This window comes from Microcebus murinus, chromosome 15 (assembly GCF_040939455.1).
Source record: "Microcebus murinus isolate Inina chromosome 15, M.murinus_Inina_mat1.0, whole genome shotgun sequence".
Taxonomy (NCBI): domain Eukaryota; kingdom Metazoa; phylum Chordata; class Mammalia; order Primates; family Cheirogaleidae; genus Microcebus; species Microcebus murinus.
The window spans coordinates 61,714,970-61,739,907 of record NC_134118.1 but is presented as its reverse complement, the minus strand read 5'-3'; positions in this window follow the sequence as shown (position 1 = coordinate 61,739,907).

The window sequence follows — 24,938 nt, the reverse complement described above, 5'->3', positions numbered from 1 at the left end:
CACCAAACAGTTAGCCCAGTTGTAAATGTAAAGGAAAAGTTCTGGAAGGAAATTAAAAGCACTACTCCAGTGATACACAAATAATAAGAAAGTGAAACAACCTTATGGAGATAGTTTTCATGATCTGGATAAATCAAACCAGCCAGAACATTCCCGTAAGCCAAAGCCTGATCCAGAGCCAGGCTCTAGCTCCTCTCCAATTCTATGAAGGCTAAGAGAGCTGAAGAAGCTGCACAAGAAAAGGTTGAAGCTAACAGAGGTTGGTTCATGGGAGTTTAAGCAAAAAAAAAAAACAAAACAACCCATCTCCATAATATAAAAGTGCAAAGTGAAAGTAACAAGTGCTGCTGTAGAAGCTGCAGCAAGTTGTCCAGAAGATCTATGATCATTGATGAAGGCGGTTACACCAAACAACAAATTTTCAATGTAGACAAAACAGCCTTCTGTTGGAAGAAGATGCCATCCACACCGTTCATAGGTAGAGAGGAGAAGTCAGTGCCAGGCTTCAAAGCTTCAAAGAACAGGCTGACTCTCTTGTAAGGGGCTAAGGCAGCTGGCAACTTTAAGTTGAAGCCAATGCTCATTTACCCTTCTGAAAATCCTAGGGCCCTTACGAACTGTACAAAATCTACTCTGCCCTGTGCTCTATAAATGGAACAAAATGCTGCGATGAGAACACATTTGTTTAGAGCATGGTTTACTGCATATTTTAAGTCTATTGAGACTTACTTCTCAGGAAAAAACAATTCTTCCAAAATATTACTTTTCATTGACAGTGTTCCTGGTCACCCAAGAGCTCTAATGGAGATGTTAGAAGGAGATTAATGTTGTTTTCATTCCTGCTAACACAACATCCATTCTGCAGCCCGTGGATCAAGAGTAATTTTGACTTTGTTGTTTATTGTTCAAGTCTTATTGTTTCAGAAATACATTTCATAAGGCCATAGTTGCCATAGATGGTGAATTTTTTGATGGATCTTGGCAAATTAAATCTTTAGCCTTCTGGAAAGGGTTCGCCATTCTAGATGGCAGTAAGAACATTTGTGATACATGGGAAGAGGTCAAAGTGTCAACATTAACAGGAGTTTGGAAGAAGTTGATTCCGACTCTCATGGATGAGAGACGGGGGTTCAAGACTTCAGTGGAGGAAGTAACTGCAGATGTGGTGGAAACAGCATGAGAATTAGAAGTGGAGGCTTAAGGTGTGACTGGATTGCTGCAGTCTCATCACAAAACGTGAGCAGATGAGACGCTGCTTCTCATGGATAAGCAAAGGAAGTGGTTTCTTGAGACAGGAGCTACTCTTGATAAAGATGCTGTGAACATTGTTGAAAGGACAACAAAGGATTTAGAATATTACATAAACTTAGTTGGTAAAGTAGCTGCAGGGTTTGAGAGAATTGACTTCAATTTTTTTTTTTTTTTTTTTTTTTTTTGAGACAGAGTCTCACTTTGTTGTCCAGGCTAGAGTGAGTGGCGTGGCATCAGCCTAGCTCACAGCAACCTCAATCTCCTGGGCTTAAGCAATCCTACTGCCTCAGCCTCCCAAGTAGCTGGGACTACAGGCATGCGCTGCCATGCCCAGCTAATTTTTTCTATATATATTAGTTGGCCAATTAATTTGTTTCTATTTATAGTAGAGATGGGATCTCGCTCTTGCTCAGCCTGGTTTCGAACTCCTGACCTCGAGCAATCCGCCTGTCTCGGCCTCCCAGAGAGCTAGGATTACAGGCGTGAGCCACTGAGCCCGGCCTGACTCCAATTTTGATAGACATTCTACTGTGGGTAAAAGACTATCCAACAGCATCACATGCTTCAGAGGAGTCCTTTGTGAAAAAGGAAGAGTCCATTGATGGGACAAATTTATTTTTGTCATGTTTTAAGAAACAGCCACAGCCACCACAACCTTCAGCAGCCACCACCCTGATTCATCAGCAGCCATGAACATCAAGGCAAGACCCTCGACCAGCAAAAAGATTACAATGCACTGAAGGCTCAGATGATTGTTAGCATTTTTTTTTAGCAATAAAGTATTTTTAAATTAAGGTATGTACAGTGTTCTTTTAGACATAATGCTATTGAACACTTAATAGGCTATAGTATCGTGTAAGCATAATTTTTATATGCACTAGGAAACCAAAAAAATCATGTAACTCACTTAATTGTGATATCTACTTTATAGTGGTAGTCTGAAACTGAACCCGCAATATCTCTAAGGTATGTCTGTACATAGACATATACACACATACATTTAAGTCAGTATACCATATTCTATGTATTATTTATAACTTTCTTCTTTTAACATAGTAAATCTTAGAGATCTTGTCATATCAGAACATTCTCTTAATGATTGACTTGTATTGCATTGGGTGGATACTCATAATTTATTAAATTTTCTCATTGCAAATGGGCAAAATGGGTTGTTTCTAGTTTTTGTAATCATAAACAATACTTCATTGACTATTTCAGTCTCCCCCAGACCTTTTGTGGCCACCCCTGCAAGTATTTCTGTAGGATAAATTCCTAGAGGTGGAATTATTCACTAGAAGGGATTTTTAATTTTTATAGATATTCTCAAGTTCAATTTGTAAATGGATGTGCCAAATTATATTTGGCCCAACTATGCTTATATGAGTTCTTATATATTATCAATATCAGTAGATAGTATAAATCTTCAAGTTTTGTCTAGTTAAAGGATAAGAAATCTAACTATATCTCATTGTCTTAACTTGCATTTCTGAATACTGTCAAGGTTAAATAGGTTAAACATTTTTAACATGTTTATGGTCATGAGTACTTCTTTTCCTACAAATTGCCTATATGTACATTATCTTTTCCCATTAGGTTATTTATTGTTTTGCTTAATAATGGGATACACACACACACACACACACACACACACACACACACATATTCATGTTGTCTCATACAAAAAGTAGACTTGACAATCTGAGCACAAAACAGATTGGCATTAAAAATCAAATGAAAAATACAAGGGCAGTGAAAAAAGGTCAATTTAACACCAATTAGTGTAAGATAATATTGAAAATATACATAAAGTTGTTTGCCTAATGTTGAACATAGGAGCATAATGTGTTTTATACATATTTTAAAATAGCCACAAATGGTACTTAAAAATAATACATTTCTAAAAGCTGTTTCATAATTTCTCCTATTATTTTGACAACATTGCTATAGGAATTTGGAAAATAATTAAGAGATTCTTCCTCCAAAAACATACAACCATGAGATGTACTAGTTACTGGGCATGATTAGCCTGGTGTAGGAGAGAAGAATGAATAGCCAAACGTGTAATGAGAATTAGAGTCAAGCCTACCAGGACAGACCATGTTTAAATTACATAATATTAATACATTTTTTAAATCCACAAAGAATAGACATGAGCTTAATTAAATGAACTGATTTCTATTTATTTAGATTTTTTGGCAGATAAAAACTGTGTGATTTTTTTCATGTTGCTCTGAGGCATCACTAGGGTGCAGGGCTCATCCTTTTGATTTTTAACATGAAGATATGTCCTGTGTAACCTATTCATTGTTCAGTGATCATTTGTTATAACCTTCTTCTTTCCTTCTCTTTTAATTTTCTTAGGACAATATTTTAATTTAGATTTATGAACTGGTATTCTAATTTAATTGTATGGTATAATTAGGGTCAAGCTAGTTATTCTGTTGATGCCCTCCAGAATGTTATCTTGTGGTACTTATATCTTTCCACTTACTGTCTCTGAATGAATTAGGACTCTCCGCTTTGGAATGGAAGTGAATGGTTTTACGCTTGAACCATTTATCCTTCATTTGTTTTCAGGAGTTCACTGTAGTGTGGTCTCAGAGTGGAATAATGCACCTTGAATCCACTGTTTTTTAAGGAAGCCTTTTGGATCATATATTGACAATAGGATGGAAGGATCTCAGTAAAGCAGAAATTGAGTGAGATCAGGTTATTAAGTTGAAATTGCTGATTTGGTGGGTCAAAACCAATTGAATACTGCATATTATATGGTTTGATAATAGTTAAAATGATCTCATTTACTAGATTTTGATAGCATGGAGGAACAGAGATGGGTAATCATATCCTTCTATATTTGCTTCTTGTGACAAGACATAACCATGGAAATATTGATCTACGAGGGGAAATCCTATTTCATCAACTTTACTAAGCTATCCAGAGTCAAGAAATATAACAAAAACCAATAATATCCATCACTAAAGGGATTTCTATTTCTTTACCTGTTCATGCAGTTATTTTAGTAACATGAAGGTTAACTCAGTAAAGGTTCTTCTCTTTATATTATATTCACAGGAAACAAGTAAAATAGATTTTACTCTCTTGAGAAAATAAGAGGTTTTGGGGAACTATCTGTAGGTCTTCTCTTGAAGAATAATCTAGAAGTTACTGTTATCAGCAATCTACAAACTTGTGATAGTCCTTGTTGAATCAGTTTCAATGTGAGATCTTTGGAGAATAGTTGAAGAAATGTTCTGTTGAGATAAAGATTTCCATAGAAATCACAAAGACCTATACTTTCAAAAGATTCAAGTGAGACCGCTTGCGTCTAATTTAGAATTGGAATAATAGTGTCAAGTATACAAAATGTAAAATCATGCTTAATATGTTTAATATACTTAATATGTTAAATATATATTGAATATCCTGAACATATATGAGCTTCAGTAAGTAGTTTTCATTCTCAAATTATATTGTAAAATAGAAAAAAAGACCTCTAGGTTTCATTTGCATTTGCAAATAGAAATGAAGAAATGGGAAAATGAATAATTCTATTTTCAAATTTCTTTTCTGAAATGGATAACTACTTTAAGAAAAACTACTTTTTATTTGAATTGATTGAAAATCAGCACTATTCCCTCACTTTTCTTAATGTAAGTAGAGAGATTAGAGGAAAAAATAATCTGAAAGTAAGATCAGCTTTCCCAAAATCTGTCAGTTAAATAAACTTAAGGAATTCAGAGGATGAAAAGCTGAGTGTTCCTTTAGTAAGGAACTTTTTCTTTAATAAGTTACTGTTTAGATCGCAAGAGGTTGTTTAATATCAGAAAGCATGATACCTAAATCTCAAGACTTTTGCTTACACTTGAATATACAAAATATTTTAATTTATTGGTTGTAATATTTGCTGTATACAATTAGGAAACAATTTAGCACATTGTGATTGTAGTTTTACAATCTTCAATTTAATTTTACATAGAATTTATTGATTATAGATTCACAAGTCTTTGTCATTATTTGGCTTCACAGTAAGTCCCCAATATGCTTTGGCTGCAAAACCAATTTAAAATGTAATCCACAAATGTTACAAATCCTGTTATAGCAGTTCACCCAAGATTCTGCAGACATTTTTCCAGTGTGCAATGAAGCAAAGATAACTGAAATACTGTATAGTGGATGGATTTGTCATGGAAATTAACCCAAAGACCTGCTGGAGTGTACAAGGCTTTAGACTGGGTCAAATAGAAGCTCTCAATATTTCAGTTTTTTCCCTCTATATGCAGTATAGAGGGAATTTTTCCCCTCTATATGTAGTAAAGGGTTAATGACAGTCTCTGGAAGGATTGTACTGGCAGTGTATAGAGTATCAAAAAGTCTTTTGGGTATTGTTACTAAATGTGATATGGAGAAATTTTCTAAGAGCTCCTCTGTCATCTAAAGGTAGCTATGTGCTATGCTTGACTGCGAGGATGCAAAATGACTTTTCCACCTTCCCAGAATGTTATGGGGCCATTATCACACAGCACTTGACATATTTGCACCTTTTAGCACAATAGTCATTGTGCTTATGAGTAGTTTGTGAAATAATTGCATTAAAGACCTTTCTGTTCTGTTTTAAATAAAAACTAATACTTTGAAGTGTCATTATGCACTTAATCGTCAAAGAATAAAGCACTAATTCAAATCAGTTAATTAGTCTTTGACTTTGACCTTGAATGGCTCATGCTGAGTGCTGTGTATTTAGTCATCATGGAAATCACAGACTTTCCACTTTGTATCAGTGTTAGTGGGGATTCTGGTTGCATCCAGGTATTATTTTTCGTCTAACTCGTTCCTGTCATAGTGACATATCCACTGCATGCTATCCTATTTGACTCAAGCCATCTTCAAACTCTTTGAAGAGAAAGAGGCTTCTTTTTCATCTCTGTAAAAACTCTTCTACTTCTAATTTTGTGTCTTTTCTCCATGCTATCTCCAAATTTGGGAGCAAAAATTCCTTTTGGTTTTCTTATTCGTGAATGTGTTTATATAAAAACTATCTAACTTTTACTGTAAGAGTTATTTGGTACTACACCTTTTGGCTCAAAAGTCTGTCTTTTGTTCTCTGGCTGTGTTATCTCTCCTGGCCCAAGTTCAAGCATTTCCGTTAGCATCCACTCCTGTGGTGCGTCCTGTCTTTGCAGGTAGGAACTCAAGGTGTCTGGTCTTAAGCCAAATATTTTCACCAAAAGTATAATCGGCCCACACATTTCTTTGATTTTGTTCTTAAAGAAGCTGATCCTCAACTTCTCTAGTTTACAGTGGACTACATAATGCCGGGGTTTCAGTAACGGATAGAGCATGATTACGTTCCAATCATTTTGAAAGGAAATGGACTCTGTGAGAATTGAATGGTGGATGCATTTTTCCCCCTGCAGAAATTGCAAGAAATATCTCAGTCATGTTTGTCCAGTGAATTTGAAAACGGAGCACAATGAATACGAATGGAGTCATGGTCTATGCCATTGCTTCACAATGTCTTTTTTTTTCTTTACATAGATTCACAGCTTGAAATGTTGACAATCTAATGCTGCTCCCCCTTAATCTCTAAATATAATGGATTTTTGTAGCACTTTGCTAGTGCACAGTTCAGAAATGCTGTAAAACAAGATTATAGACAGTTACATTTCCTGTGTTATTTAAAATTCACTGGTGATACAAAGTTTTCCCATAATGATCACGCTCCTAACAATGGTTTGTGCAGTGGTATATATTACAGGGAGTTGCTAGAGTTAGAAGGAGATTTCTCAGATTAGGAAAATTTTTGTAACTCAAGTGATATGTCACTATGGGCATTATTGATAAACTGTATTGAAAATAAAGTAGATTGCACAGTCATGATTAGCTAAAAATATCTGAGAAACTCTATCATTTGCGTATTATACCTTCTCTTGTATATAATCCCTAGTAAAAAATAAACTTTGTAAGATTTGTTAATTTTAAAGTCAAAACATTACTATCTTCTCTAGTTTTTTATTTTTTTCCCTATAGCAGCTTATTGGTTTGGATATTGCTTATCTTGAAGTTCTTCTTCTTCCTCCAATTTGGTGTCATTGCTACTTCTCTAAAATGTCAAAGGCAAAAGATGTGTGGTTGTTCAGTTCGTTATAAATGAGGCATGTTTTAGTACCTTTTTATACTTGACTTTGATTGCTAGTGTTGATTGATGATATGTTATTTACCTGGCATCGCAGGACTACTAGTTTAAATCATTCAAGGTAAAACATTGTAAGTAGTATGCAATGTGGAGATTGCCTTCTATGGGGGAAGGTTAATGGCCTACCAAAAAGAGGAGAGGCCTGTGTACGCTAGGAAGGGTCGGTAGTTTTTAGGGCCAATATTGACTTGTGGGGTAATTTTCATATCCTTTTGATGATTAACCTGAGTTAGTAGGTTTTCATCTTTTTAATTGCCGTCAATTATTTTAGAATGGGGATTTTCGGATGAATGGCCTTTTATGGTCTGCTTGCTGAAAAATACCTGTTGTACAAAGCTTGTATTTAGAAACTAGATTGTTCCTTTCTTTTCCTCTTTTGGCAATATTGTTGCACATCAACACCTACCCAGAGTTTGCATAGGGAGAAGTAATTTTATTGCTTATACTGCGGAGACTGAGCATACATTGTTGATTTCATTTATATTCTCCAGAGCATTTAATATGATGTTGATTACGTGATGCAAATACAATGCCTAAATATTTTGTGGCTAAGTGAATGACAATGAATGACCGAAGTACTAATTTCTCAATCTCATTTTTTAACTTTTTGTTTTTAGAAAATGAGAATGGGCACCAAACATTTTGTTAAAATATGATTTTCAGAATCTTGAATTTAACTTTGTGAGTTTTTTGTTTGTTTTTGGCTATAGCATGGTTATAACACAGATGATAGGTGATTGTGAATCCAAGAAGGAAAAAATCGAAGGTATGTGTACGCAGGCTGAAGTAATAGACTATCTTTTTATGGGATAAATGTGAATAACAGCTCCATCTGGCTCTACTGTGCACGTCTAGTATTTTGAATTTCTTTTTAGTTCATTTTCAGGTGGCATTATAGTTTTATGTTTCTTACAATAACAAATTAATTGAGCAACTAAAACATCAAACATTTTTGAATAATATCTTTTAGGTAATCAAACTGAAATTTTTGAGAGCAAACACAGTTCAAACACACCAGAACTTCCATAAGACTGACATAAATGAGTGGAAAATCATATGTTAACTTTTAACATGAACTTTGAACATGTAACTTTAACATGTTAACTTTTAACATGTAACGTTTTTACATGAATTTCAGACTGAGTTGTTTCTGGGAAAAAGCCCTTGTTCTGTGTAGACTGGAAGAGGTATTTGCTGGTATTTCCAAGTGGCTACAACTGAGTGGAGTTAATATTTAATGTGCCATTTGCAGGCATATACAGATTGAGAAGTTGAAATAATACTGAGACGAAGTAATACGAACTTATCATCAATTTCAAGAAATGAAACTGAAGAAACTAGTTTTTGTTCTGTTTTAAGGAATTTCTACCATAACATAACGAGCTATTCAACATTAAAGCAGCATTCTGGAAATAAATCGTTAGGTATGTAGCTACAAGTTCAAAGAATGTCTAGAAACTGAGGAACTTTCATATGGTACATAAGAATTTATAACAAGTCCTGACAGCATTAACTGATTAAAAATACCTAATAAGTTTGCTGGATTCATTAATGGGTACTTTTAAAGCAGAATTGGCAATAAAACAATAGCATTTGTTTAAATAGAAAAAAAAATTTGCCTGCATTCCTTCTTTTGAAAGGAAACAGCCACATTATGGGTGTTCTCATAGTTTTATGTTGAAACAAGGCACCTTTTCAAAAACTGTCAAGGTTAGTGTTTCAAAGTTATGTTGAAGAATTAAGACGGTGGATGTGTAAACAAATGTGCTGATTGCATGAAAGCTGTTCCTAGTTTTGCTTAAGTGATTTGAGAGCTTCTGAAAGAGTGTGGTTTTAAACCTTAAATATCTAAGTCAGTGATTTTCCTTTAGTGAGACTGTATGTAAGAGGTGACCTTAAGATTTTCCTCTGTGTAAGTCAGAAGCTGGCCGTTTCAGGACACAGTAAGGTATATCAATTGCTATTCTTTAATTTTCTGAACAAAAGTTTAAAGACATTTCAAAAATTTCTGATTGAAATAAAAGATTCCACTTTAGTTATTTTCAAAAGGGAAGAACATTAGGTTATCAACCAAAGATGGTTTTTACAACACGGTTATTTCCAGCATGATATAAGGGAACCCTAAAGCAGTGACAAGTGCTGTGCTTTCATCCTAATAACTTGTAATCTAAGTAGTAAAATTAGGCTAGTATACAAAAGCATTAGATGAGTAAATTGTCAAATGGTAGAGTTTTAAATAATATCCCAGATCTGGTGGCTCTATTTTGTTACAGATTTATCTTCAGGGAAACTCAGAAGATTGCTTTGTATTTCGTAGATTCACTACCTTGTTGCATCTTTGGCTTGACTTACTAATGAAGTAAAACCCCCATTTCCAAATAAACCCAACAACAACAATAACAACAAAAAACAAAGTGCTCATACAAATGATTGTGGAGATATTTAGAAATTGTGAGTTTTGGGACATGTTATTAGATTTAACTTAATTTTGAAAAGATCTTTTAAAAAAACTCGATGGGTAGGGTTTTTTTTTAAATTGAGGTGAAATTCACATAACATAAAATTAACCATTTTAATATGTACTATTCAGTGGTACCTAGTATATTCACAATGTCATGAAACCATCAATTTTATCTAGTTCCAAAACATTTTCATCAGCCCAAAGGAGACCCTGTACTCAATAAGCAGCCCCTCTCCAGTCTACCCTCCGCATAGACCTGGTGATCACTAATCTGTTTCCTGTCTCTATGAATTTTCTCTTTCCAGACATTTCATATAAATAGAATCATATAATATATGACCTTTTCTGTCTGAGTCCTTTTACTTAACATAATGTTTTCAAGGTTAACTCATATTACAGGCTATTCCTTTTTAGAGTTGAAAAAAATGGTATTATATGGATATACTCCATTTTGTGTATCCATTCATCCATTGATGGAAGTTTTTTTCCTCATCTTTTGTTTATTGTTAATAGTGCTGATATGAATGTTTATGTACAAGTATGTGTCTGAATATCTGTTTTCAATTCTTTGGACTATGTGCATAGGAATGGAATTGCTAGGTAATATGGTAACCCTATGTTTAATGTTTGGGGACAAGGCAAAGTATTTTCCACAGTGGCTATACCATTTTGTATACTAGCAATATACAAAGGTTTCAATTTCTGAATGTCCTCACCAACATTGTTATTTTCAGTTTATTGATTTGCATTTCCCTAATGACTAATGGTTTTGAACATATTTTCATCTGTTTGTTGGCCACAAGTGTATCTTCTTTGAATAAATGTCTATTCAAATCCTTTGTCTATTTTTAAGTTGGATTGTATGTCTTTTTATTGTTGAATTGTGGTGTTTTGAAAATTATATATATATTCTGGATATTGGACCCTCATCAGAGATATATAATTTGCAAATATTTTCTCCTAGTAGGTACATTATCTTTTCACTTTCTTAGCAGTATCCTTTAATGCACAGAAGTTTCAATTTTGATTAAGTTCAACTTTTCTGTATTTTCTTTTGTTGCTTATATTTTCAGTGTCATATGTTAGAGTCCATTGCTAAATCCAAGGTCATCAATATTTCTCCCTATATTTTCTTCTAAATGTTTTGGAGTTTTAGCTCTTATATTTAAGTCTCTGATCCATTATTAGTTAAATTTTATATATGGTTGTAAGGTAAAGATTCAACTTCATACTTTTGCATATGAATATCTAGTTGTCTCAGCACTATTCGTTGAAGAGACATTCTTTCTTCACGGAGTGGTCTCTGTATCCTTTTTGAAAATCACTTGATTATGTACTCAAGGGTTTATTTCTGGGCTACTTTATTCCATTGGTCTAAATGTCTGTCCTTATGCCAGTACCATACTATTTTGATTACTAAAACTTCACAGTAAGTTGTTTTGTTCTGTTTTTGCAATATTATCTTGATTATTCTGGTTGTCTTCCAATTCCTTATGAATTTTAGAATTAGCTTTTCTATTTCTTCAAAAAAGATCATTGATATTTTAATAGGAATTGCACTGAATCTGTAGATCACTCTGGGAGTATTGCCATCTTGACAATATTAAGTCTTCCAATCAAATAAGCACAGGATGTCTTTCCATTTATTTAGGTCTTTAACTTCTTTCATCAATATTTTATGGTTTTCAGTGTACAAGTAAAGCCCCCTTTGACATTTCATTATTTTTATGCTATTATAAGTAGAATTGTTTTCCTAATTTCATTTTTGAATTGCTCATTGTTGGTTTATAGAAACACAACTGATTTTTGTGTGTTGATTTTCTATCGTTGCTGAATTTGTTTATTAGCTCTAATAGATTTTTAGTGGATTTTTTTTAGCATGTTCTACATATAAAATCATGGGTTCTGTGCATAGATATAGTTTTACTTCTTTCTTTCCAATTTGTGTGCCTTTTATTTCTTTTTCTTGCCTAATTTCCCTGGCTAGAACTTCTATTATGACATGGAATGGGAGCAGTGAAAGCATCATCCTTGTCTTGTTACTGATCTTAGGGGGAAAGATTTCAGTCTTTCTCCATTGATTGTGGTGTTAGCTGTGAGTTTTGCATAAATACCTTTTTTCATGTTGTGGAAATTCCTTTCTATTCTTACTTTACTGTGTGTTTTTATCATGAAAGTGTGTTGAGTTTTTTCAAATGCTGTTTCTGCATCACTTGAGATGATTGTTCCATTAATCTGGTGTATTATATTGATTGACGAATGTATGTTGAGCCACCCTTGCATTCCTGGGATAAATCCCACTTGGTCATGGTACATAACCTTTTTAATATGCTACTGGATTCTGTAATATTTTGTTATGGATTTTTGCATATATATTCATGAGGGATATTTGTCTGTAGTTTTATTTTTTTGTGGTGCCTTTGTCTGACTTTGGTATCAGGGTAATTCTGGCCTCATAGAATGATTTGGGATGCATTCTTTTCTATTTTTTGGAAGAATTTGAGAAATATTCATGTTAATTCTTCTTTAAACTTTTCATAATATTCAGCAATGAAACCATTTTTGGAACTTTACTTTTAGAACTTTGTAAATAGTGACAATTAAACCCAAAGTATCAAAATTCAGATGGAAATGTTTTGGATTTGGCGATAACAAAAAAATATGTAAGTTCAAAACATATCTGCCCAATGACTAATAACACTTCCTAAATTACCAATTTAATTGAAGAGAAGAAAGGGATAAAAATCATTTTATGACATTTCCAGACATAGACAAACCTAACTTTTATTAGGTAAATTCTACACATATAAAATATGTTGCTCCAAAAATAAATAAATGGGACATGATCAAACTACAAAGCTTCTGCACAGCCAAAGAAATAGTCATGAAAGTAAACAGACAACCTACAGAATGGGAGAAAATTTTTGCATCCTATGCATCCGATAAGGGACTGATAACTAGAATATACTTAGAACTCACGAAAATCAGGAAGAAAAAAATCAAATAACCCCATTAAAAAGTGGGCAAAGGACTTGAACAGAAACTTTTCTAAAGAAGACAGAAGAATGGCCAACAAACATATGAAAAAATGCTCAACATCTCTAATCATCAGGGAAATGCAAATCAAAACCACAATGAGATATCACTTAACCCCAGTGAGAATAGCCTTTATCAAAAAATCTCCAAACAATAAATGCTGGCGTGGTTGCGGAGAGAGAGGAACACTCCTACACTGCTGGTGGGACTGCAAACTAGTTCAACCTCTGTGGAAAGCAATATGGAGATACCTTAAAGCGATACAAGTGAATCTACCATTTGATCCAGCAATCCCATTGCTGGGCATCTACCCAAATGATCCAATGACACTCTACAAAAAAGACACCTGCACTCGAATGTTCATAGCAGCACAATTCATAATTGCAAAGCTGTGGAAACAGCCCAAGTGCCCATCAATCCAAGAATGGATTAATAAAATGTGGTATATGTATACCATGGAGTACTATTCAGCTCTAAGAAACAATGGTGATATAGCACATCTTATATTTTCCTGGTTAGAGCTGGAACCCATACTACTAAGTGAAGTATCCCAAGAATGGAAAAACAAGCACCAGATATATTCTCCAGCAAACTGGTATTAACTGAGTAGCACCTAAGTGGACACATGGGTACTACAGTAATAGGGTATTGGGCAGGTGGGAGGGGGGAGAGGGGAGGGTATATACATACATAATGAGTGAGATGTGCACCATCTGGGGGATGGTCATGATGGAGACTCAGACTTTTGGGGGGAAATGGGCATTTATTGAAACCTTAAAATCTGTACCCCCATAATATGCCGAAATAAAAAATATATATATATATATGTTGCTCAATAAGTTCTAGTGTTCAATAGCACTATAGGGGGATTATATTTAACAATAATATATTGTATTTTTCAAAATATCTAGAACAGAAGATTTGAAATATTCCCAGTACAAAGAAATAATAAATGTTTGAGGTGATGGAAACCCCAAATATCCTGACTCGATCATTATACATTCTGTGCATGCATTAAAAAATCATATGTATCCCATAAATATAGACAAAGGTTATGTATCAATTACTATGTATCAATTAAAATTTTTTGAAAAATTTAAGCAATTATCTAAATTAATAGGAATATAATTGATACATGAGTTGTTCTAATATCTTTAGACTATTACCTTAATTCTCTATCTTACTTTATCTATATGCAAATAATCTCAGTTACTCTTAGAAATTTGTTTCAACTAGAAAAAAATCTCCAAATAATTTTGCAATTTTATTTTCTTTCTTAAACTCATAATTTTTCCAAGATATCAAGTTAATGTTTTAAAAACTTCCAATAACTTTGAGATTTGGTTAAAATTTTTATTTTACATACACACACACATAATATACACACATATATGTTAGTTTTTCAATAAGATAGACAACTAGCTAGAGTTAAAAGTAGGAGGCCATGGTGAATACATCATATATAAATCTCCTAGATACCAACAGTGACATCATCATGATGAATATTAGTTGCAGGAGGTGTAGATCAGGGAATGTGCTTGGAAAGACAGATGCAAAATAAAGTCTGACAAGTGTTTGAGTGATGATGATGAGCAGACATGAGAATATCAGAATTGAATATCAATTTGTCTTTGAATAGAAATGATGTTAATATTAGATGGTTCCTGTCACCATTAAAGAGACAGATAAGCGTGGACCAACCTTCAGAGGCAGGAAGTTGGTAATCTTGCTGACTCTTAAAATACTAATAAGCATACTGCATAAAAAACACAATTTTGCCCCCACAAAATTCCAGAAAGGTAAACACCCTGAATTGGCATAATGCTTGGCTTATTGACAGCTTTTTTTGCAGAGGAAAAAGTTTTTAGACAGCTTCTGTGTGAATCATACTAGCTTTTCTCAAGATAAGGAGTGTGTATTAATATCAGAAGGCTTGACTCACTCTGACATTTCATATGGCTTTTTATTATTAAAACAACTCTGAAGGTCTTTTGAGCATTCTTTTCACAGTGTTACCTAATAATAGCATGTATTAGACTCTGGACTTTAAGCAGCTTATAGGCAGAGTTCACATAATTATTTTGAATGCCTGGCACCTACTCAGCAAGTGTTCAATAAATATTTATTGAATAAATAATCTTACAGTGAAGATGCAGCATGAACGAGGAATTATGTTCACTTCTAGTTTTAAAGTTTAGAATAATTCTAGGAACTATGACCACTTAGATATGTGATCTTCATCTACTTAGACTTCAGTTTTCTTGAATTAAGGAGTTTGACTAGTGCATATTGTATATCCCTTCTATCTTCTAAATGTCATGATGTGGGTCCAACACTAGGCTTGTGATCTTCTCCACTGAACTCAGTTCTCAATGTCTTTCACCAAATCTTGTAAGAAGTAACAGTTGAATGGATGTATCACTTGGATTTTTTAAAAGTCTGAATTGCTATAAATGTATTCGGAATTAATCAGCACCTACAAATGTAGGCATTAACCTCAGACATTTTCTAAACAGAAAACATGGTCTCTACCTTCAAAGAGTTTATAATATAGTATAGAAAAAAGGAATGTATGAAAATGATGCAATTAACGTGAGGGAATTTAGGGTAAGCTGGACAGTATTTTATAATTTTTGCTAGGGGGTCTAGATTTACTTGAGACTCCAGATAAGTCTATGCAGCAATGAAGAAGGAAATTGCAAATGCTTTAGAAAAAAAAGAAATCCAGGTGGAGAGGAGTAAGGCATTCTGTGGTTTTGAAGGCATATTCACTATTTTCTGAATCCATTCTAAACTTTTCCCTTTCTTCTGTAAACTTTTTCCTAGTCTTTCCCAGACTTCGGCCAGATTTATGGTCATATCCATGATTTTTGTCTTGTATTCTTTTCCCTATATACTTAATGTTTTCCTTCAGTTGATTCACTATTTATACTTACACAAATGGATGTTAGAACAAGTTTTACTAGAAAACCCAAATCATTATATATAGATGATAATTATAAAAATAAGCCCAATGAAAATAAAACAATCTGCTTAAATTCTTTCTGTATACTGTTGCCTTCCTGAAGCTTCTGCACCTGAGGCTTGTCCCCCCCCTTGTTTTTCTTTCTTTTTAAATGGAAGCATAGCACATTAGTTAGAGAGTTTATTAAAAAAGGTACTGATCCCAAGTGGAGACTTTTTCCTTGAAACATTCAGAAGTACTGAGAAGAGTTGAAAGAGAATGGAAAGGGAGTAACTCTATGGTGATGGTCTTTGTTTACGTATACTCCTTCTGAAAAGAAGACACCATGCTTAACTGCTGGGAGCCTGGAGGAAGCATTGTTAGTTTTTCTTTGTTAACCTCAAAGAGACATTTTTGTGAGCTGACTCACAGAATGAATAAAATATGAGAAATACAGCAGTCAGATTTTCCAAGTTATTGAGTGTAATTACAGTGGATTCCCTACGTGAAGACAAGTCTACCAGGAAAATGCAGTGTTTAAATTCTTTTTCCTTCTCTCTTGCCATCCACGGTGAATTTTTCCAATGGTAAATTCAATTCATTTTACTTTATGACAGTCAGAGAGGACAGGCAATAAACGTAGGAGAACCAGGAATGGAATGTAACTTAACATATCTAGAGTTCACAGATAGCAAGGATAGAAATTTCAACTTTAAATAATTTTTAAAAAGTTAAACATTTTTCATTTTGTTGAAGAAAGAAAATAGACATGCTGGTATGTCATAAATAAAATATTCCAAGCATAGCTACCAGCCCCTGATGAGTGGGACCCCCTGCCTAGAGAAAGATTTTATTCTTATTTAACATTAATAATCACAAACTGTGCACCAGATGCTATGAACTCAAGTCCAAGTTGGATGATATAATTAATATCATTGTTACAGAATATATTAAAATATTATCTTATATGTGGAGTTTGCCATTCAAGTCAAACAATATTCGAGCACTTTGTATAAACAAAATATTATGTCAAATTATAGTGGAAAATGAAAGATGTGTGGCACAAAACCCCTATCTTCAAGGAGCTTATGATCTACAGTAGTAAAAAGTATAGCAGAAAAGGATAGCACTGTAAGAGGGCCTTCCTTGGAGGGATTTAAAAGAAGAAAGAGAAGAAACATGCTAATAAAGAAGGTGGCTTCGTGGAGGATGTAGCATTTGATTTGGGCCATGAACAAATGGCAAGCTCTCGGCAGGGAATTCTATAGGGTGCAGGGCATTCGGGCAGGCATCTACCATAGCGAGACAAGTGGGAACAGCAGTGAGAAAGCTTGGGGTGTGTTGGGTGGCTGGCAAGAGGCTCAGGTTTGTTGGAGTATAGGTGACAGGAAGAGCTGAAGTTGGGAAGATAGGCTGGGACAGAGGGAGACTTGTGACTAACACCAAAGAACACAGCCATTCACAGAATTAAATGTAGAGTTTTGTCAAAGAGGACAGGCTCTCCATGGTCCTTTAGACACTGGCAGAGCTCATAGGCAGGTCATCATAAAAAGAATAGCTGTCATTTGTTGAATGCATATCAACTGCCAGGCATAACCACAGGTGCCTAACATACATTATGTGGTTTGGTTTTCAGGACACTTCTGTGACATAGATATTATCTTTGTTTTTACAGAGAAAAAATAGAACTTCTTAAGGAGCTTGAAGTTAAGGAGAGATAATTTATATCAGCCTAGTACGAGTATTTATTTTAATTTATTACCTAAGTATCTTTGAGAAAGAGTGGGCTCACAAATGTTTTGTAGTTACGTACAAAGTCATAGAATATCTCCTACATGAGATTCCTAAGCAGTTCTTCCAATGTATAATGTTTGATAATAAAATGCAAATGACAGCAACAACGATGAAAGGGTCCAGTGTCATTTACTAACCATAGTGAGTAACAAATTACAAGTGTTTGCTATGGAAAGCAGCTTACTGAGAATTGCAGTCATACTTGACATGGCCATCAGCCATTTTTCAAGATGCCACATTTCAAGCCAGGCTATTAATCCCATTTCTTGTGTATTTCAATCTCATTTCACAATGTGAAATTGCTAAGAGACATGCATTTATCAAATATGTTCCATAATATTACTTGCTTGGCATTACTTCCTTCAGTACATCGGATTTTTGTTACATGATCAATATGAGAGTCTTCCCTCCAGAGAAGGCAACTAATCTCCCTGCCTGGTTTGAAATAGAGGACTTAAACCATTTATGAAAATCCCTCTGGTTATTTTTCTTTCCCTGTTCTCCTTCCATATCCTTAGAGTCCTTTATAAATAAGCCTGTCTCTTTACAGTCTATGGCCCCAAAACATGAATGCTTATTAGAATATCAGATTTAGTTGGTAGTTGTTTATATTAATGTAACAAGGTGACCCAGAAAATATTTTGAACCTGAGTTGAGGAAAGACCAGAAAACTGTTCATTAAAAATAATAATTTTTTTTGTTTGCTTTCTGAGAGGAGTGTATTAGCATTCTCTGAAGAAACAGAACCAATGGGATGTGTGTGTGTATGTGGACAGATACACATATATAATTAACTATCTACTCACACACACAGTTAACTATCACAAGGAAGAATCCATCTTTGAGAGATATTTTTCTCTTGTCCTGGAAAATAATTTTATAGTTATGTCTTAAGAGAATTCTGGTTTTGAATGGAGAAGTCTGAAATTACATCTCTGAAAAACTAAACCACTCTGCCCTGCTATTGATAAAGGCCATCTGTATGGATTTTGTCTCCTTTGGAGGACTGTCTTCAAAATCTGAATATACACTGTCATAGGTATTTCTGGAAGGTTTATGTGTGGGCTGTCTGTCTAGGTAATGTTTGAAGCCACTGCTCGTTGCAGGTAGGTGACATGGCCCAATTACAGGACAGGGGATGGACACAGAACATAAAATAACGACACAGACACACATGGATAATACATGACTCGAGTGCCCAATGCACTGGTCTCTTTATTTTTATACCTTCCAGACCCAAGGTTAGTTCCTTGTATGTGAGCATCTGAGCATAGCAATGATAAACATTAATTCCAGAGTTGTTTCACAGGGGAACAATGGTCCTATAATTTCAGACCTCAAAATGGTTACTTAAGGCACCAGACATAGCTCAAAAGCCAAGGCCGAGATAAGTAACATAGAACAATGCAGCCATCTGAAGAACTTCTTGTTCTCTCTCCCTTCCAGCGGCCGGCCCCCATGGTTGTGTCTGTCTTAGGTTGCCCCTCCCTTGAGGAGTCTTATCCGTCATTGACTACCAACCATCTCACAGGGCTGGACCTTGGGAATGTTCTTATCTTTATGGCTTCCAGACTCCCACCACGAGAGCCCACCATGTGGGAGCTGGGCAGCATTTGCTTTTGTGCAGAAACTCAGGCCTCTTATCATGTCACGAGGCAGTAATCATGTCTGAAGAAAATGCTGACTATTGCTGCCTCATGCAGCACACGCACATTACAGGCTCTAGTGAATGATTAATATAAGGCATAACACCAGAATCAGCCCTCAAAACGTAGGGAGCTAAGGCAGGGATGCACACTATGAAGGCACTTTGGAGGGAGTTGAGGAGCTACAGGAGAAGGAGATCTCCAGCATCATTAGTCTTAGATTTTATTCTTCTTTCTAAGATTCCCCAGAAAATTCTTCTCCAATTCCCTGCCTGGAGTATATAAACTTCCCATATTAGAAGTTTTATTTTAAACTAAAAGTAATTTTTGAGTTATCTTATTGTTACAAAAGCAGTCTTTGTTGGTAAAAATAAAACTTAGAAGTAAAACAAATAGTAAAGAAAACACATGTCAATTTTTACCTCCATCATTAAAAATAAAATAACTATTTAATTGTTGTGGGGTTATTTTTTCCTGTCTTGTTTTCTTTCTTTAGCATCTGATCAAGGAGGTGGCACTGAAAAATTTTAAGAAACCATTAATACAAAAATCAATGTCACATCAAAATACATAAAGTGGTCAATATTTATGTGTATAAAGTAAAAAGCATAACTACATCTTACACATGAACTTTGAAAGAGATTGATACGCAAACTTAAATTTGTTCTGCAAAGCAACTTTTTCAATGGAAGGCAAAGCATAGGAAGAAAAATCGTGTGATGATCTATTCTACACAAGGGATATGAAATAGGAAACTATCAGGGAAACAGAAGAATAGATGTATGTTACTTTGGTGGTTCAAGAGGATTTTGTAAGTACTATTGCAGATGTAAACATTTTTTTTAAGAAGATGGGGAGATTCTTTCAGCTAACTCTCAACCTGAAAATTGGTCTCATCCTTCAAAATGTAGAGTAAGTACTGCAGCACCCTGTGGATGGAGAGGACATCTGCAGACAGCATTGGAGAAAACATCCCCTTTACTTCCAGCCATTGAATGGATTGGTATTAGAAGGAAAAAAGTCAAGAGCCATTGGCATGTGATGGATTAAGATGTCTGAGTATTTAGAAAAAGTTTAGGTGGGAGATAATTCTTTGCAATAACCTTCCAAAGCCCAGTGCAAGAAAGGGACCGTCTGGTGCACAAGCTGTCTATTTCCGAATTACCCTGGGGTGGGAGGGGCAGAAGAGCAACAAAGGCTGATAAATTAGATGAGACAAAAAAGAAAATGAGTCTAAATGCAAGCAAGGTTATTTTCTAGCCTGCTCCTGACCAAGGATTTAAAAGAGAGCTTTAAAAAACTGTAAATAACAATGTTAAAATAATTGGCTCTGATTCTTTTTACTTTGTTGTGTGTGCCTATATGTGTGCAATATGTATCATATATAACTCTCAGTAAGCTATTCATTAGATAATGGTGGTACAGCTGGTTTTGATCTTGATCTGTTTTCTTTGAAGTCACAAAATTTCAGGTATGGTTAATCTGGCCCAGTCTCTGATTTGGAGAGAACCAAGTGAAAAACACAGACTGAGAGTAAGTCCTAGTCCCATTCTGTGTGAGTGTGGCTCCCAGGAGACTGACTCCTGTTGGTCTCCCACAGAGTAAATGCAACCAGGGCACCCTGTTTTCTTGAACTGGCTCTCATGATACTGAGACGGGTATTCTTAAGTTAATGCACACATCAGACTCACCCTCTGCTGGATTCAATTCTATGATTTTGTATAAATTGTAGATTTCATTGGGAAAGATGCTATGCACAAACAAGTAAGGAAACAGCCACCCTGAAGTAGGCAAAGGGTATACAGGGGCTTACTAAAGAAAACCTCTTACTTCCCAGCAGGACTGTTAGCCCAGACAGGGAACTTGCTGGGATCTGAGAGTTGTGCCCATTTGTGTGTGTGTTGTCAGTATCTCTTATCAGAGAATCAGATATAGTGATTTCTTAAGGAACAAAACAAATGATAGCTTTAAGAAATGACTTACTATCTTTTTCTTTCCATTTCTCTAGTACATTTCCTGCGTCTGAAAATCAAAAACTTCTTTCCTTAAGACCTTTGGCTTATTTCTCCAATAAACTGAAAAGGCCAGGCTTTCAATACTTGCAATTTGGGGGTGCAGAAGTCAGCCCTTTTTCTACCATGAAGGAAAATGTGCAATGTGGAAAGTAGCCTCACTTTGGCATAGATTTATCTTAACCTAAATGGAAAGGATTTGTGAAGATTACTTTCAAAATTCTCTGACATCTTCAGATGAAAATACAAAGGGTTATTTTTGCTATTATGGTAGTGTTACAGTAAATAAACTTGCTCAGGTGTTTTTAAGTTTCAATGCTTCTGGCCTCCAATAGAACAGCTGTGGTTAAAACAACACTCAGTTGGGAGATTATGGGACTGTTTTGAAATACTGAAGATTTTAAATGTTAATTTACATGCATATAATGCCCAGTTAAATTTTGAACATATTACACAATTTTGAGGGGACAGTAAAGTAAATATCTAATTTTGCTGCTTACTTCATAGTTCAGCGAAGCATCTTCTTGGCCATTGCCCTTACTGAATCTGAGCTGACATGTTCCATAGTATCGACCTTATTAAAATTTTGAAACAAGAATTCCAATAGAATGAAATCGTTCCATTCTATCACCCCTCTAACTGCTCCAAGGTGTTTTGTATCTAGTTTATGACAGTAAAGAAAAGAAAAAACAAAAACCACTCAGAAAACCAAAAGATAGCTTTAGAGAAACTATGTACCTTTCTATCTTTTAAAGCTGTTTAACCTTTGGAGTTGAGGAAACTTGCTTTTTCTTGTCTTTTAAAGATGCATTAAATAGTTTCATCTTTAAAGGGTCAAGATTAAATTATGTTTTTGATTTTTCATTTGCCTAAGTTTAAATTTGTAATTTATCTAAGCCCCAAAGGATTTTCTGTGTATTTCACTCTGGTCTGGACTATAAAAAATGAATAAATTGGAGTATACCAGATGCTATGTGATGGCATGTTACTAACCATCTCCCTTACACGTTGCAAATGACCCAAGCTGGGTCATGCCAGTCTCCGTAGGCAAGCCTCTGTGGGTGGATATTTCTAATTGATTATGGTGATTTTCCTGCTGAGTCTTGGTGTAGCTTTACAGCCCTGCTCAACAAAGCCCTGCAGGATATGAGGCAGTTGGCAGGAGTTATTAAGTTAGCTGAAACCTCTTCTCTAAACTGAGCTTAGACTCCAAAGAATAGGAAGGCAACGTGAGTTCTAGGAGTTGTGTATATTTTCAAATACAGAAATATTTCTTTCGTTTAGAAAAAGGCAAGATGAACAAGGGAGATAGGGCTTGTAAGTAATTATTATATACCTCGTTTGCTCAGAATTTACCTTGATATCGATGTACTTCTTAGAAGAATCTGGCATATTACTTCCCCTGCAAAGAGGCTTATGATTTCACCGCCAAGAAGATAGTTACGTAACATAAAATAATTATCAAATATTAAACCTATGGAGTAGGCAGTCTTTATAATAATATGGAGTAGGCAGTCTTTATAAAATATTATCCCAACCTTCTTAGTCTAAATGGAATAAGATTTCAGAGAAAGGTATGTTCAAAGAAAGGCTTCTTGGAGGTGACAGTATTGTGCATCCCATGAGTTTTGAAACACATGCAGGAGCAATTGGAATATAGCACCCTGGGTGGTATGTGTTCCTATGTCTGAAAATTTTCAACAGAATCAATTTTAGAATTTATCTCAGAAGAAAGACTTGACATTTTCAATGGAGAAAGTTCTGTTTTATAGAAATACTTTAGAAACAATTTTTTAAGATTATAGGTATTTCATAAAATGAGAGATAATTACAGCCAAATAATTCCCATTAAAGATGCTGATTGAATTGACAAAGTAATTTAACACTTTTCTATTGGATGCAAGGCAGTGTGCTAGACCATCAGATTACAGAAAAGGGCACCTGCTTGTAAAAGTAGATCATACAGGTAGCTAATGATGGTACAAATTAGTTGATGAAACATGCAAATAAGGGAGAATAGAATCACAAAATACTATGGTAAGTGATTCTAAATCAATATATTTGTTAAGTTCAACAAAGCTGCTCAGAACTGCAGTACTTAGGAACCTGATTTAATTTTGAAAATTAAATCCATCCTATCAGCTATGTCTATGAAATTTAAAAACTAAATTTATAAATGCATCAGTGTCCCTGGGAATAAAACCTCAGAACCTCTCAGAACCCCTGGTAACAACAGGTCTATGTCCACATCTTTAGGATAAGGTGCTTTATTCTCACTAACCTGCAGAACTGTTTGTGATCTCGTCTTACTTCAGAACATAGACAAAAGGGCCATTTTTGACTTTTTTGGTTTTAGATAGTTGATTTCAACTGTTGTTTAAATAGCCAGTCCTGTAAAAGATACCTGCTCACTTGTGAAGGGCACCAAGTTTCAGAAGTTCCTAAGGCTGGACCTAAGCATTGACAAGTGAATGTATTCCAAAGACAGGTAATGTGGTAATTTGGTAGCCTGTCGGTGACATTGTGTTTTGAGAGATGCCACTACACAGCATTTATTCCCCATTGCTCCCAGGTTAGATCACGATGGAGGCCCACAGAGACCCTGACTTTAAGATATTCCTGTTGGATAGACAAATACACAAAGAGCCGCCAATGGAAATTCACTTTCGTTTGTGGAAAATACATACATGATTGGCTTAACGTAGTAAATAGGGTGATCTTAATAATAGATCCAAATCCATCGGGAAAAATACTTTTCAAATCATGTTAAAAAGTTCATTTTTAACTAGTTTTTAAAAGACTTCAATTTAGTAAGCAGCACAATAGAAAGATCTCAACTTTTCTCATGCATAGCCTATATCTGAACAAGCTTGATTGTTTATTAAAATTTCTTTCTTTTGTCACTAAGATGCTTTGGCCATATAGGGAATAGGCATAAAACACTCTCCATAACACATTGGAACCCACCTTTAGTGGCTATGAAAGAGTTAGTTTTAGAAGAAATGTCATAATTAAATATCGAACCAAATGCATAGCTATTACTAAAAGTAAAAATTTTGCTCAAGGTAATGCTTCTTGCATTTGGTTGGCCTAATGGAGCATGACACCGAGCCTGAGACACTCAGCCTAGCAAATTCTCCTTAAGGTTTGACTACGGAATATATAAATTGGTAAATCTGCTTTCTCTTTATGGTATATATTCTAACATACCGATTGTCCAGCTATTGATGGATTCTATACTTTGTTAGAAAGAGGAGCACATGGAAGTACATAACCCAAGAGTCACATTGTCTTCTTAACTGCCTAAATCACTCTCCAGATGTAATTTAGGTGCTGGAATATTTGTCTAGCTCACCTTGCTGACTTTTTCCCACTGTACCAGTATAATGCTTTCCAACAGTAAGAAGAAAATGAATGCTTTCCAGAAAAGGATTAGCGCTGACTATATCAAAATTTGAGTTCAAAATCCATTGTTGGCAACTTTAGAGTCAGGAGGTGACGCTTCATGTCCTAAATTTTAGGTACATCGCTGTGTATGGTATCTTCCCTTCCCTCTTCCAGATATCTGCTCCACTCTTGTCTGCTGCTGTGTGCTCTGGAG